The sequence below is a fragment of the Phaseolus vulgaris genome, chromosome 2 (genome assembly GCF_000499845.2).
Source record: "Phaseolus vulgaris cultivar G19833 chromosome 2, P. vulgaris v2.0, whole genome shotgun sequence".
NCBI classification, from domain to species: Eukaryota; Viridiplantae; Streptophyta; class Magnoliopsida; order Fabales; family Fabaceae; genus Phaseolus; species Phaseolus vulgaris.
The window spans coordinates 18707140-18719397 of NC_023758.2; positions in this window are offsets into that span (position 1 = coordinate 18707140).

Consider the following 12258-nt stretch of genomic DNA (forward strand, 5'->3'; position numbering starts at 1 on the left):
TTTGAGCAATATTAGTGGGGAATTGTCACAAATGCATCCAAGATGAGGTGTGAAAAGTTTGGTTGCAAAAGGAATTGATCTTGGTTGGGCTTTGGCTTAGACAAGTTGGGTGGATTGGCTTTTTGTGCCTTGCTAGCAAAATTGGTGAATAAGTGAAGTCATGGTTTTCGAGCAATCTTCGTAGGGAATTGTCACAAATGCATCCAAAATGAGGTGTGAAAGTTTGGTTGCAAATGGAATTGATCTTGGTTGGGTTTTGGCTGAGCCAATTTGGGTGGATTGGCTTTTTGTGGCTAGGTAGGAAAATTGGTGAAAAGGTGAAGTCATGGTTTTTGAGCAATCTTCGTGGGGAAGTGTCACAAATGTATGCAAAATGAGGTGTGAAAGTTGGTTGCAAAAGGAATTGATCGTTGTTGGGTTTTGGCTTAGCGAAGTTGGGTGGATTAGCTTTTTGTGCTTTCGTAAAAAAATTGGTGAATAAGTGAAGTCATGGTTTTTTAGCAATATTGGGGGGGAATTGTCACAAATGCATCGAAAATGTGGTGTGAAAAATTTTGGTTGCAAGAGGAAATTATCTTGGTTGGGTTTTGGCTGAGCCAAGTTGGGTGGATTGGCTTTTTGTGCCTAGGTAGCGTAATTGGTGAAAAAGTGAAGTCATGGTTTTTGTGCAATCTGGGTGGGGGAAGTGTCACAAATGTATGCAAAATGAGGTGTGAAATGTTTGGTTGCAAAAGGAATTGATCTTGGTTGGGTTTTGGGTTGGCCAAGTTGGGTGGATTGACTTTTTGTGCCTTGCTAGCAAAATTGTAGAATAAGTGAAGTCATGGTTTTTGAGCAATCTTGGTGGGGAATTGTCACAAATGTATGCAAAATGAGGTGTGAAAAGTTTGGTTGCAAAAGGAATTGATCTTGGTTGGGTTTTTGATGGAAGAGGGCCAAACTCAACACCCCATGAAATACAATAACAAAATCAAGAGCGTCTAGGAGGGAGTGAAGAGCGTCTAGCACAAGTTGGAGAGCGTCTAGAGGGAGAGCGTCTAGTAGGAAGAGGAGAGCGTCTAGGACCTATCACTAGGTCGATGGCCAAGCGTCTCCATGCAGATTTGGGCCAAGCTACGGATGGTAGAGAAAAAAACTTGTACATGTTACATGAAGGCCCATTAGGGGTAGATTACTATTAGTGTAGTGTGAATAGCATAAACTTGTTTATATGTGATTTACCCTAGATTTGCTCACGTTCTAGAATGTTTCTCCACATGGTTGGCCATGTGCTCCATGTGATGTAATTTGCATTTGATTTTGATTAGCATTAGGGTTGCATTATGGTCCTCCTTAGCCTATAAAAGGAGGAGCCTACACCTTGTATTTTCAAGACTATTTTGAGTAAAGTAATGTTGCCCAAGTGCCATTCAAATTACTCTCCCTTGCCAAATTCTCTCTAGAATTAGGTTTTTAGTCTTCAAACTTCACCCCGAAATGGAGATGGGCGAACCACTCCAACCTTCACTACCTCTCATGCACCTTCAAGGTCACCACGCCTCTTAGGAGGACCTTGTTCCACTCTCATCCATTAAGCTTCCTCACCATCATCAACAAAAATCCAAGAAGAGGTCATAGGAATGCCATCATTTGGTATCATGAGGTACGGTTCTTCAAAGATGAGTATCTCTTTGCAATTTTCTTTTTGAGTTCTTCTTATTTCCAAGTTGTTCATCTTTATTCCAAGTTGTCTTGCTGTTTTTATGTTTTTAATATGATTTGAATGCTTTTCTATTCAATTCAATCGGTAGTTTTTGTTCAAATTGTGCTTTAACATCTTATTTCAATTTTGTGTAGGATTCTTGATATATTTGTGTTGCTATTTTTTATTTTTAGGTTGCTTGAGTCTTGATTGAAATTTTATTCGGTTCATATTAATATGCTTGAGTCATTTTATTTTCTGAATCTATAAGTTTTGTCAAGTCTTGTGTTTCCATATTTGTCATCAAATCCTAGTAGTACTTATTTTGGCTTATTTGTTTCTTGTTTTTGGTATAAATGCTTGATCTGAAATTTGCTGTGTTTTGATCCTTTGGTGCTTTTTATTTTTTTAGTTTGAATTTATATTTGTGTGTTAGATCCACACAAATTCCTTACACTAATTCCATTGTATTTCTTTTGGTATATCATTCTATTTTTTATTTCCAGATTTACAGAATCCTCTGTTTTCCACCATTCTGTTTTGGCTGATTTTGCTTATGAAAATTAATTTACACATAAGAAAATTCTGAACCTTTGGATTTTGCAAGATTCAGGTGTTAGCAAGAGGACAAAAAACGAATCAGTTCAAAAAAAGAAATAGAAAAAAAATGATAAATATTACAAAAACAGTGTGCAATCTTGACGCTACAACAGGCGATTCTGAGCACTGATTTTAGAAAGTTTATTAAAAAAAATGGTGCATGCGTTTGGAGTGAAACCAATGCCAAAAATTTGTTGAGATCTTGATCTGTTTGAATATAAATTTTCAGAAGCAAATATTAAAAGGCCAGCTCAACATAAATCTGTGAAAATCACGCATTCTGGACCACAACAATTTGTTTTAGTGTTGCTGGCTTTTTGATTTTCAAATCAAATCTAGTGCTATTCCATAGGTTCCATTTTGTGTGCCTTCCTTTCTTTGAGTACCTTTTTATTTGCTTGTCTAATATTTCATTGAAACTCTTTCTAGTTGTCACATTTAATTCCATTTGTGTGGTACTGTTTTTCAAATTAATTTGTTTCTTGCTTTAATTCTTTGACCTCTAAGCTTGGTGGTGGATTAATTATCAATTGGTACTTGTTTGAGTGGAAATTGACTTGAGAGAAGTCTAGTTTGCTTAATAGGTGCTGGATTGAAGAATTAATTACCTAATTCCAAGAGGAACAAAGGCAAGGGGCAGAAACAAACACTTTCTAAATACACCACATACATTGGAAGGCCCAACAAAGAAGAGACAACAAAGGAAGTGCAAATAGAAAATCAACAAAGGGAGTTCCATCTAATTTCTTTGCAACTTAACTTTTGTTAACTACTTGTTTAATTACGCAATTAGACGGTGAGTGTGTCTTCAAGGGCTCCAAGTGATGGCATTCCTATGAGCTCTTCTTTGATTTTGATGATGATGGTTGCGAAAGCTTAGTGGATGAGATGAGCAAGGCCCTCTTAAGAGGTATGGGTGCCTTGAAGGTACATGAGGAGTAGTGAGGGTTGGAGTGGTTCGGCCATCTCCATTTGAGGGTGAAGGTTGAAGACTAAAAACCTAATTCTAGAGAGAATTTGGCAAGGGAGCAATGTGAATGGCACTTGGGCAGCATTTCATTACTCAAAATAGTCTTACAAAATGAGAGGCAAGCACCTCCTTATATAGGATTGGAGGGCTGGAAATTGAAGAGCCAAATACAAATGAAATGCTAGCCAAATTACATGCAAGTGTGAGCACATGGCACATGGGAGCACATGGGTGAGGTGGCGCCTAAATGGAGGTAAATTCTAGAAGTATTCCTGTGTGGTTGGTCTAGGATTTATGCCCATTAGGTCTAGCTAATTGGGCCGGTCCTAAGTTTAATTAGAAATGGTTATTTCTAAATAAACATAGGTTTAGCCTTTTAAGTACCACTTTGCATGTTTCATCACATTTACAAAAAGATTTAAACTATGCTACTTTAACTAGAAAAGGAAGAAGAACTATCTCACACTAGAGTCTATGACATGTAAAAATGTCCCCTTGACCCCTCTTTGACTATGACTGTAGTGATTGCCTTAAATGTAGCATTTAGGTGGCCTTTGATAGGATTGGTGTTGGGGCCTCTCCCATCACCAAGTGTCCAAGAAGCCTCACCTAGGGCCGACTAGCTTAAAACTATCTAGCTTAGTTTTTGTTAATTGCTTTAATTGCATTTTTTTGCCTTCAATTAGCTATGCTTATCAAACTGTTTTGTCTTGTTTATGCTTTGCTAATTTTGCTTGGTTGATTAGATAGTTTGCATTGTTTCTTGCATTAAAAATTTGATTTCTCCAACTTAATTGTGTTTTAAGTGGTTTACCAAAAGAAAGATTTGTGTAAAGACATTGAGGGATAGTTTTTGGCTAAGGCAAGACTTGGTATTTAAGTAGTCCATTGTGACTCACCTCTCTTACCTGAAAGACTACCTTCTTTAACTTCCCCCATCTTTCTCAAAGTAAAACAATTCTAGACACAAAACTCTAGTCATGTCTTCTCATTCTTCAAAGTCTATGGAAAGTGATGTGAAATCCCTCAAATCCCTTTTGAAACAACTTGCCAAGGATGTTCAATTAATTTCCTATAGACAATAGGAGAACGAGTCTAAAATCAATGAACTAACTAGAGCAAAGGAAGAGAAATCCCAAAGTTCAAAAAAATCCAATAACCATGCATCTCTTTCACAAATCCAAGAGTCTCTAGGGGAGGGAAGCCTTAGAATCAATGACTATTACCAACCACCCCCTAAAAGAAATAGGCAAAGGGAGCAAGAGGCCCCAAGGGAGGTTAGGGTAGACCTACCTCATTTCCATGGTAAGGAGAACGTAGAAATCTACCTAGATTGGGAAAGGAAAGTAGAGAAACTCTTTGCTTGCCATAGGGTGAGTGAAGAACGCAAGGTACCCTTAGCCACCCATAGCTTCCAAGGGAATGCCATGTATTGGTGGACCTCTCTCGAAAGAGAAAGACGTTTTCATAGAGAATCTCCCATTGAGTATTGGAATGACCTTAGGGGAGCCCTAAGACGTCGACATATACCTTCATACTACCATAGGGAGTTAATGGACAAGCTCCAAAGACTCCAACAAAAAAATATGAGTGTAGAGGAGTATAGGCAGAAAATGGAGCTCTACATGATGAGAGCATCCATTAGAGAAGAGGAGGACACCACCATAGCAAGATTTCTTAGTGGCCTCTCTCTTGAGATAAGAGATAGGGTAGAACTTGATGTGATTCCACTAGCCATATAGAGAATGATTCTTGACATTTTTAGGAATCACCTTGAGCTGGACATTATTTAGGCACTTTTCTTAGAGTTGGATCAATGTTCTAAGACAAGAACTCACCAAAATAAGACATCTTGTATGGACAATATTTTCCCTTTGACTTTCATCAAAAGGTTGTGAAACTTGTCCAAGAAGTCTTCTCACAACTAACAAGTCCCCTTCAAGTGGACATTCGCTCTCTTCCTCACTAGATGTATGAGAATGCAATGAATGCTTAGGAGAATCCGAATCATGCTCACTAACTACAATGCCCTCATGCATGTACATACTTCGTTTGGAAGGACAATTTGCAGTTATATGACCATAACCCATACATTTAAAGCATTTAGTATTGGATGTTCTAGTGGGAGACTTAGGTCTAGAAGTAGATGGCTTAGTTTCCTTGGGTTTGAAAGAAGAATCTTTGGAAGGATGTTTAGAAAAAGAATTTTTGTTTCTCCAAGACTTGGAGTAGTATCCATCATTGGAAGCATTTTTGAAAGAGTTTTTCTTAGCAAGTTGGGATTCCACCTTCATTGCAAGATGAACTAAAGAGCCCAATGATGAATACTCTTGTAACTCAACAATGTCTTGAATATCCTTCCTAAGACCACTCACAAACCTAGCAATCATAGCTTCCTCACTTTCTTCTAATTCAATTTTAAGCACAAGCGTCTCAAGCTCCTTATAATATTCATCCACATTTAGCGTGCCTTGTTGAAACCGTTGGAGTCTCAACATGAGGTCTTTCCTAAAATGTGGGGGCACAAACCTAGCGCGCATATGATCCTTTAAAGAGTTCCAAGAGTCCACGGGAGGACCCTTGTGATAGATAATGTCCTTTACAATTCCATGCCACCATTTCATGGCATAATCACTAAACTCTAGGGTCGCTAGCTTAAGCTTATGCTGATCTTGGATCTCATGGATCTCAAATATTTGTTCACACTTAGCCTCCCAATCTAAATATACATTAGGATCACTAGAGCCATTAAAACAAGGTAGCTTGACCGAAGGAAGCCTAAACCTTGCATCATGATAGAAGCCATTGCCGTAGTGAGTTCTTTCCCCTTGGTGATGATGTCTTTGTCCATGGACTTGGGGTGGAGTTCTCCTTCTCCTATGCTCATCTTCACGGCCAAAATCATTGGAAGAAACTCTTGTTGAAGGTCTATGATGCTCATCATGAATTGAAGGAGATGGTCTAGCTTGTTGCACCTCCATCTTTTGCAATTTCTCCTCCAACCGTCTAATGGTTCTTTGAGCTTCATGTAATTCACCAAGGATTGAAGCTTTGGAAGGAGAATTCTGCTTGTATGATGCATCACTTGAAAATCCAGCCATTTTGGAAATAAAAAAAACAGCAAACACACAAAAACAGCAAACAAGTTAAGAAACAAAAATTAGCAAAAACAGTGAGTGTTTTAAGCCAAAATGCCGAAGTGAAATGAGGCAGAAAAAATAGGTCACTCTCAAAGAAATAATGTCCTTGCACCAATCTGATCTTGAGGCCTTGGAATCCTCAAATGAAAGATGTCCAAGCGAGCACACCAATCTCAAAAGCAACCACCACAAAACCAATGAAACAATGAAGACAAACAAGAAAAGGTATAAGCAAGAAAAGGTATAAGCAAGGAAAGGTAATTGCAAAAGGAAAACTATATGTAAGACAAACTCAAAGAGTAAGAATGAAAGACAATCAAGAAAATAAAGAACTCAATGAGAAAAGCAGGCACACAAAAGAATACTTAAGGAAAAGCACTAGAGTAGATGAAGAAAACAAAAAAATTAGCTACTGGAAATTTTTTTTTTAATGCAAACTGTGCTTGATATTCACTGATTTAACTGGAATGATGTAGAGCGAACTGGATTATGAAATTTAAACCACAGAAACTTCAAGATGTTAACTCAATAATGGCACTGGAATCAATTAAAAACAGTAAGCCAATTAATTGAGATAAATCTTTTAAAATCGCTGCCAGATTACCGTATTCTTTTCGGCAGAATTGTACACTTTTTTTATTTTATTTATCATTTTTTGTGTACTTTGAATTTTTGAATGATTCTTTTTTCTACTTTTTTCTAACACATTGAATATCACAAATCCAGAATTTCAGAATTTTACAGTGAGTAAATCAATTGCAATTAGTAAAAACAGTGAGCACTTGTTTTTAAAAACAGAGGAATCCTAATAGGAATAAAAAACAGAATTATGAACTAGCAAAGACATAATGGAAAATGATGTATTGGAACTTGTATAGGTCTAGAATACAAGTATGAACTCAATTCTAAAAATAAAATGCACAAAGAATCAATATCAATTCAGAAAATTATATGACACTAAAGCAAGAAACAATCAAAAACAATAAAAGTACTACTAGAAGTAATGACAATTATGGAATAACATGACTAAGACAAAACTTGACATGATTACAAAATTAAAAGACATATGACAAAAAGTAACAACAAGTGAAAGGAAGCTTAAGGTAAACTCTAGGAAGGAGAATGCCATTCCAAAAGAACAACCATACTCATATGAATAATGAGTGCCATAAACCTTTTCACAAGCACTTGGTGTAACAAAAGAAAAACAGCAAGAAAACTCAATTAATACCTAAAACAGAAACTTAAATTGCAAGAAAATTAAAGAGCTCTTGAAATTAAAGTGCACACAACTCAACAATTAAACAAGAAGAACCTAAGACTCATGATACCACATGATGTGATTCCACTAGCCATATAGAGAATGATTCTTGACATTCTTAGGAATCACCTTGAGCTGGACATTATTTAGGCACTTTTCTTAGAGTTGGATCAATGTTCTAAGACAAGAACTCACCAAAAACTAGTACCAAATCCCAAACTCATTTGGATGTTCCACATATTGTCAAATTGAACGAAAAGAAATGGAGGAAAGGCAAAAACACTAATTAACAAAACAAAATAGCAAGGTACCGAATAAAAATGCTGGAATTGAAGAAGAAAAGATGAAGAACAGCCAAGAACACAGATGAACCATAGCTACACATTAACAAGCTGAAATTGCCGAACCAAAACAACTAGGAAACAAGCTAAGACAAGGAAATTAACAAGAGAAGAAAGGAAGGAGAAGAGAATGCTCATGAAGATGGAAGAAAGGTTGGATGATCACGCCACTAGAAGTATGGATGCTCCTAGATGAGTGTGCTAGCCGCCACTTGAGGAAACCATGATCCTTCAAGATAAGACTAGAGAAGAAGGCTCAAAAGCTCTCCAATGCTCACTCCAATTTTGAGTATAGTTTCTTTAGATAAATTCAAATCTGAAAAATACAAAGAGAGCACTCTATTTATAGCCTAAGGTGCTGAAAAACAAAGCTAAGAGAATTCAAAATTCCCTCCTAAACCTATTTAAAACCGGCGCCTAAACCAAGCATGAGGAAGGTGTGATCTCTTCCTTTACTTTGGCACCTCCTATTCTACTCCTACACCTATCTACTAATACACCCTCCCTCCTAAAGCTCCTAACTAAAGCCTAAAAGATGCTATAACAAAAGAGGTTTCTAATGTTTCCCTCTAAGCACCTTCAACTAAAGAAATTACAAAAAGAGAAAATAAATGTCCCCTAGCTCCTAAAGCTTTGAACATGCTTCTTGTAATCCTTTGAGGTGGGCTTTGACCTCCATGGGCGTCCTCCATTTGTGCCTCTACCTCTTCTTGATCTTGTTGATTGGCCTCCATGTCCTCTTGAGCTTGATCTCCATCAGAACTCCTTCCCTACCAAGACTTGAATGACTTGGTTCAACTTTGCATTAAAGTTGAACAACAAAATTTGCGCAAAACTTCAAGTCAAAGGGTGGGTTCATACTCTAGCTTTTATCCCAAGAAAGATTATAAAAGGGAGGGTAGCACATCTAGAGAAAAGCCAAAGGAAACTACTAAGCCCTTAGCAAAAGATGCCTCCACCCCACCCATCCAAGCTAGGGACGTTAAGTGCTTTAAGTGCTATGGAAGAGGGCATGTGCAAGCACAATGCCCAAACCAAAGGACTTTGTTTTTAAAAGGTGTAGACGAATACACTAGTGGTGAGGATGAGCCATGTGAGAGAGAGGAAGGGGGAGAGGATGAGAGGGTAGCTCCATTAGAGGGAGAATTGTTAATGATTAGGAGAACCCTCAACAAACAACCTAGCACATCCATGGAAACACAAAGGGAGAACATATTTCATACAAAATGTAACGTTTTAGAAAATATATGTTCATGCAACTACCACAAAAAAACTATTTTAGATTCTTTTCATCCTAATTTCTTGAAAACCAATGTTTATCACTACTATAGAGACTCATCTATCAAATATATACAATAAATTCATGCACCTACCACAAAAAAACTACTTTCAAGTCTTTTCATCCTAATTTCTCGAAAATCAATGTTTATCACTACTATTGAGACTCATCTATCAAATATATACAATATATTCACGCAACTACAAAAAAAAACTAGTTTCGGGCCTTTCATGCTAATTTCTTGTAAATCAATGTCTATCACTACTATTAAGACTTATCTATCAAATATATACAATAAATTCACGCAACTACAAAAAAAAAAAAACAAGTTTCGGGTCTTTTCATACTAATTTCTTTTAAATCAATGTGTATCACTATTATAAACTATCTAAAGACTCATCTATCAAATATATACAATAAATTGATGCAACTACCACAAAAAAAACTAGTTTCAAGTTTTTTCTTGCTAATTTCTTGAAAACCAATGTCTATCACTACAATAGAGACTCATCTATCAAATATATACAATAAATTCATGCAACTACCACAAAAAAAACTAGATCCAAGTCTTTTCATGCTTATTTCTTTAAAACCAATGTTTATCACTACGAGAGAGACTCATGTATCAAATATAGACAATAAATTCATACAACTACCACAAAAAAACTAGTTTCGAGTCTTTTCAAGCTAATTTCTTGTAAACCAATTTCCATCACTATTATGAACTATCTAAAGACTCATCAATCAAATATATACAATAAATTCATGCAACTACCACAAAAAACTAGTTTGAACTCTTTTCATCCTAATTTCTTGAAAACCAATGTTTATTGCTACTATTAAGACTCATCTATCAAATATATACAATAAATTCATGCAACTACCACAAAAAAAACTAGTTGCAAGTCTTTTCATGCAAATTTCGTGTAAATCAATGTCTATCACTATTATAAACTATCTAAAGACTCATCCATCAAATATTTACAATAAATTCATGCAACTACAAAAAAAAAACTGGTTTAAATTCTTTTCATCCTAATTTCTTGAAAACCATTGTTTATCACTACTATAAAGAATCATCTATCAAATATATACAATAAATTCATGCAACTACAAAAAAAACTAGTTTCGGGTCTTTTCATGCTAATTTCTTGTAAATCAATGGCTATCTCTATAATAAACTAGTTTCAAGTCTTTTTCATGCTAATTTCTTGAAAACCAATGTCTATCGCTACTATATAGGCTCATCTATCAAATATATACAATAAATTCATCCAACTACCACAAAAAACTAGATTCAAGTTTTTTCATGCTTATTTCTTTAAAACCAATGTTTATCACTACTACAGAGACTCATGTATCAATTATATACAATAAATTCATACAACTACCACAAAAAAACTAGTTTCAAGTCTTTTCATGCTAATTTCTTGAAAACCAATGTCTCGCACTAATATAGAGACTTACCTATCAAATATATACAATATATTCTTGAACTACCACTCAAAAAATAGATTCAAATCTTTTCATGCTTATTTCTTTAAAACCAATGATTATCACTACTATAGAGATTCATACAACTACCACCAAAAAACTAGTTTCAAGTCTTTTCATTCTAATTTCTTGAAAACCAATGTTTAACACTACTATAGAGACTCATCAATCAAATATATACAATAAATAAATGCAACTACCACAAAAAAACTAGTTTCAAGACTTTTCATCCTAATTTCTTGAAAACCAATGTTTAACACTACTTTTTAGATCATATATCAAATATATACAATAAATTCATGCAACTACCACAAAAAAACTATTTTCACGTCTTTTCATTCTAATTTTTTGAAAACCATTGTTTATCACTACTATAGAGACTCATCAATCAAATATATACAATAAATTGATGCATCTACCACAAAAAAACGAGTTTCAAGTTTTTTCTTGCAAATTTCTTGAAAACCAATGTCTATCACTACTATAGAGACTCATCTGTCAAATATATACAATAAATTCATGCAACTACCACAAAAAAACTAGTTTGAACTCTTTTCATCCTAGTTTCTTGAAAACCAATGTTTACCACAAGTCTTTCCATGTTAATTTCTTGTACAACAATGTCTATCACTATTATAACCTATCTAAAGACTCATCCATCAAATATTTACAATAAATTCATGCAACTACCACAAAAAAAACTGGTTTAAATTTTTTTCATCCTAATTTCTTGAAAACCAATGTTTATCACTACGATAAAGACTCATTAGTCAAATATATTTTATAAATTCATGCAACTACAAAAAAAAAAAACTAGTTTCCAGTTTTTTCAAGCTAATTTCTTGTAAATCAATGTCTATCACTATTACAAACTATCTAAAGACTGATCTATCAAATATATACAATAAATCCATTCAACTACCACAAAAAAAACAAGATTCAAGTCTTTTCAGGCTAAGTTCTTGAAAACCAATGTTTATCACTACTATTGAGAATCATCTATCAAATATATACAGTAAATTCATGCCACTACCACAAAAAAACAAGATTCAAGTCTTTCCATCCTAATTTCTTGTACATCAATGTCTATCACTATTATAAACTATCTAAAGACACATCCATCAAATATTTACAATAAATACATGCAACTACCACAAAAAAAACTGGTTTAAATTTTTTCATCCTAATTTCTTGAAAACAATGTTTATCACTACTATAAAGACTCATCTATCAAATATATACAATAAATTCATGCAACTACAACAAAAAAAAAAAACTATTTTCGGGTTTATCCATGCTAATTTCTTGTAAATCAATGTCTCTCACTATTATAAACTATCTAAAGACTCATTTATCAAATATATACAATAAACTCATGCACCTACCACAAACACACAAGTTTCAAGTCTTTTCATCCTAATTTCTAGGAAACCAATGTTTATCACTACTATTGAGACTCGTCTATCAAATATATACAATAAATTCATGCAAT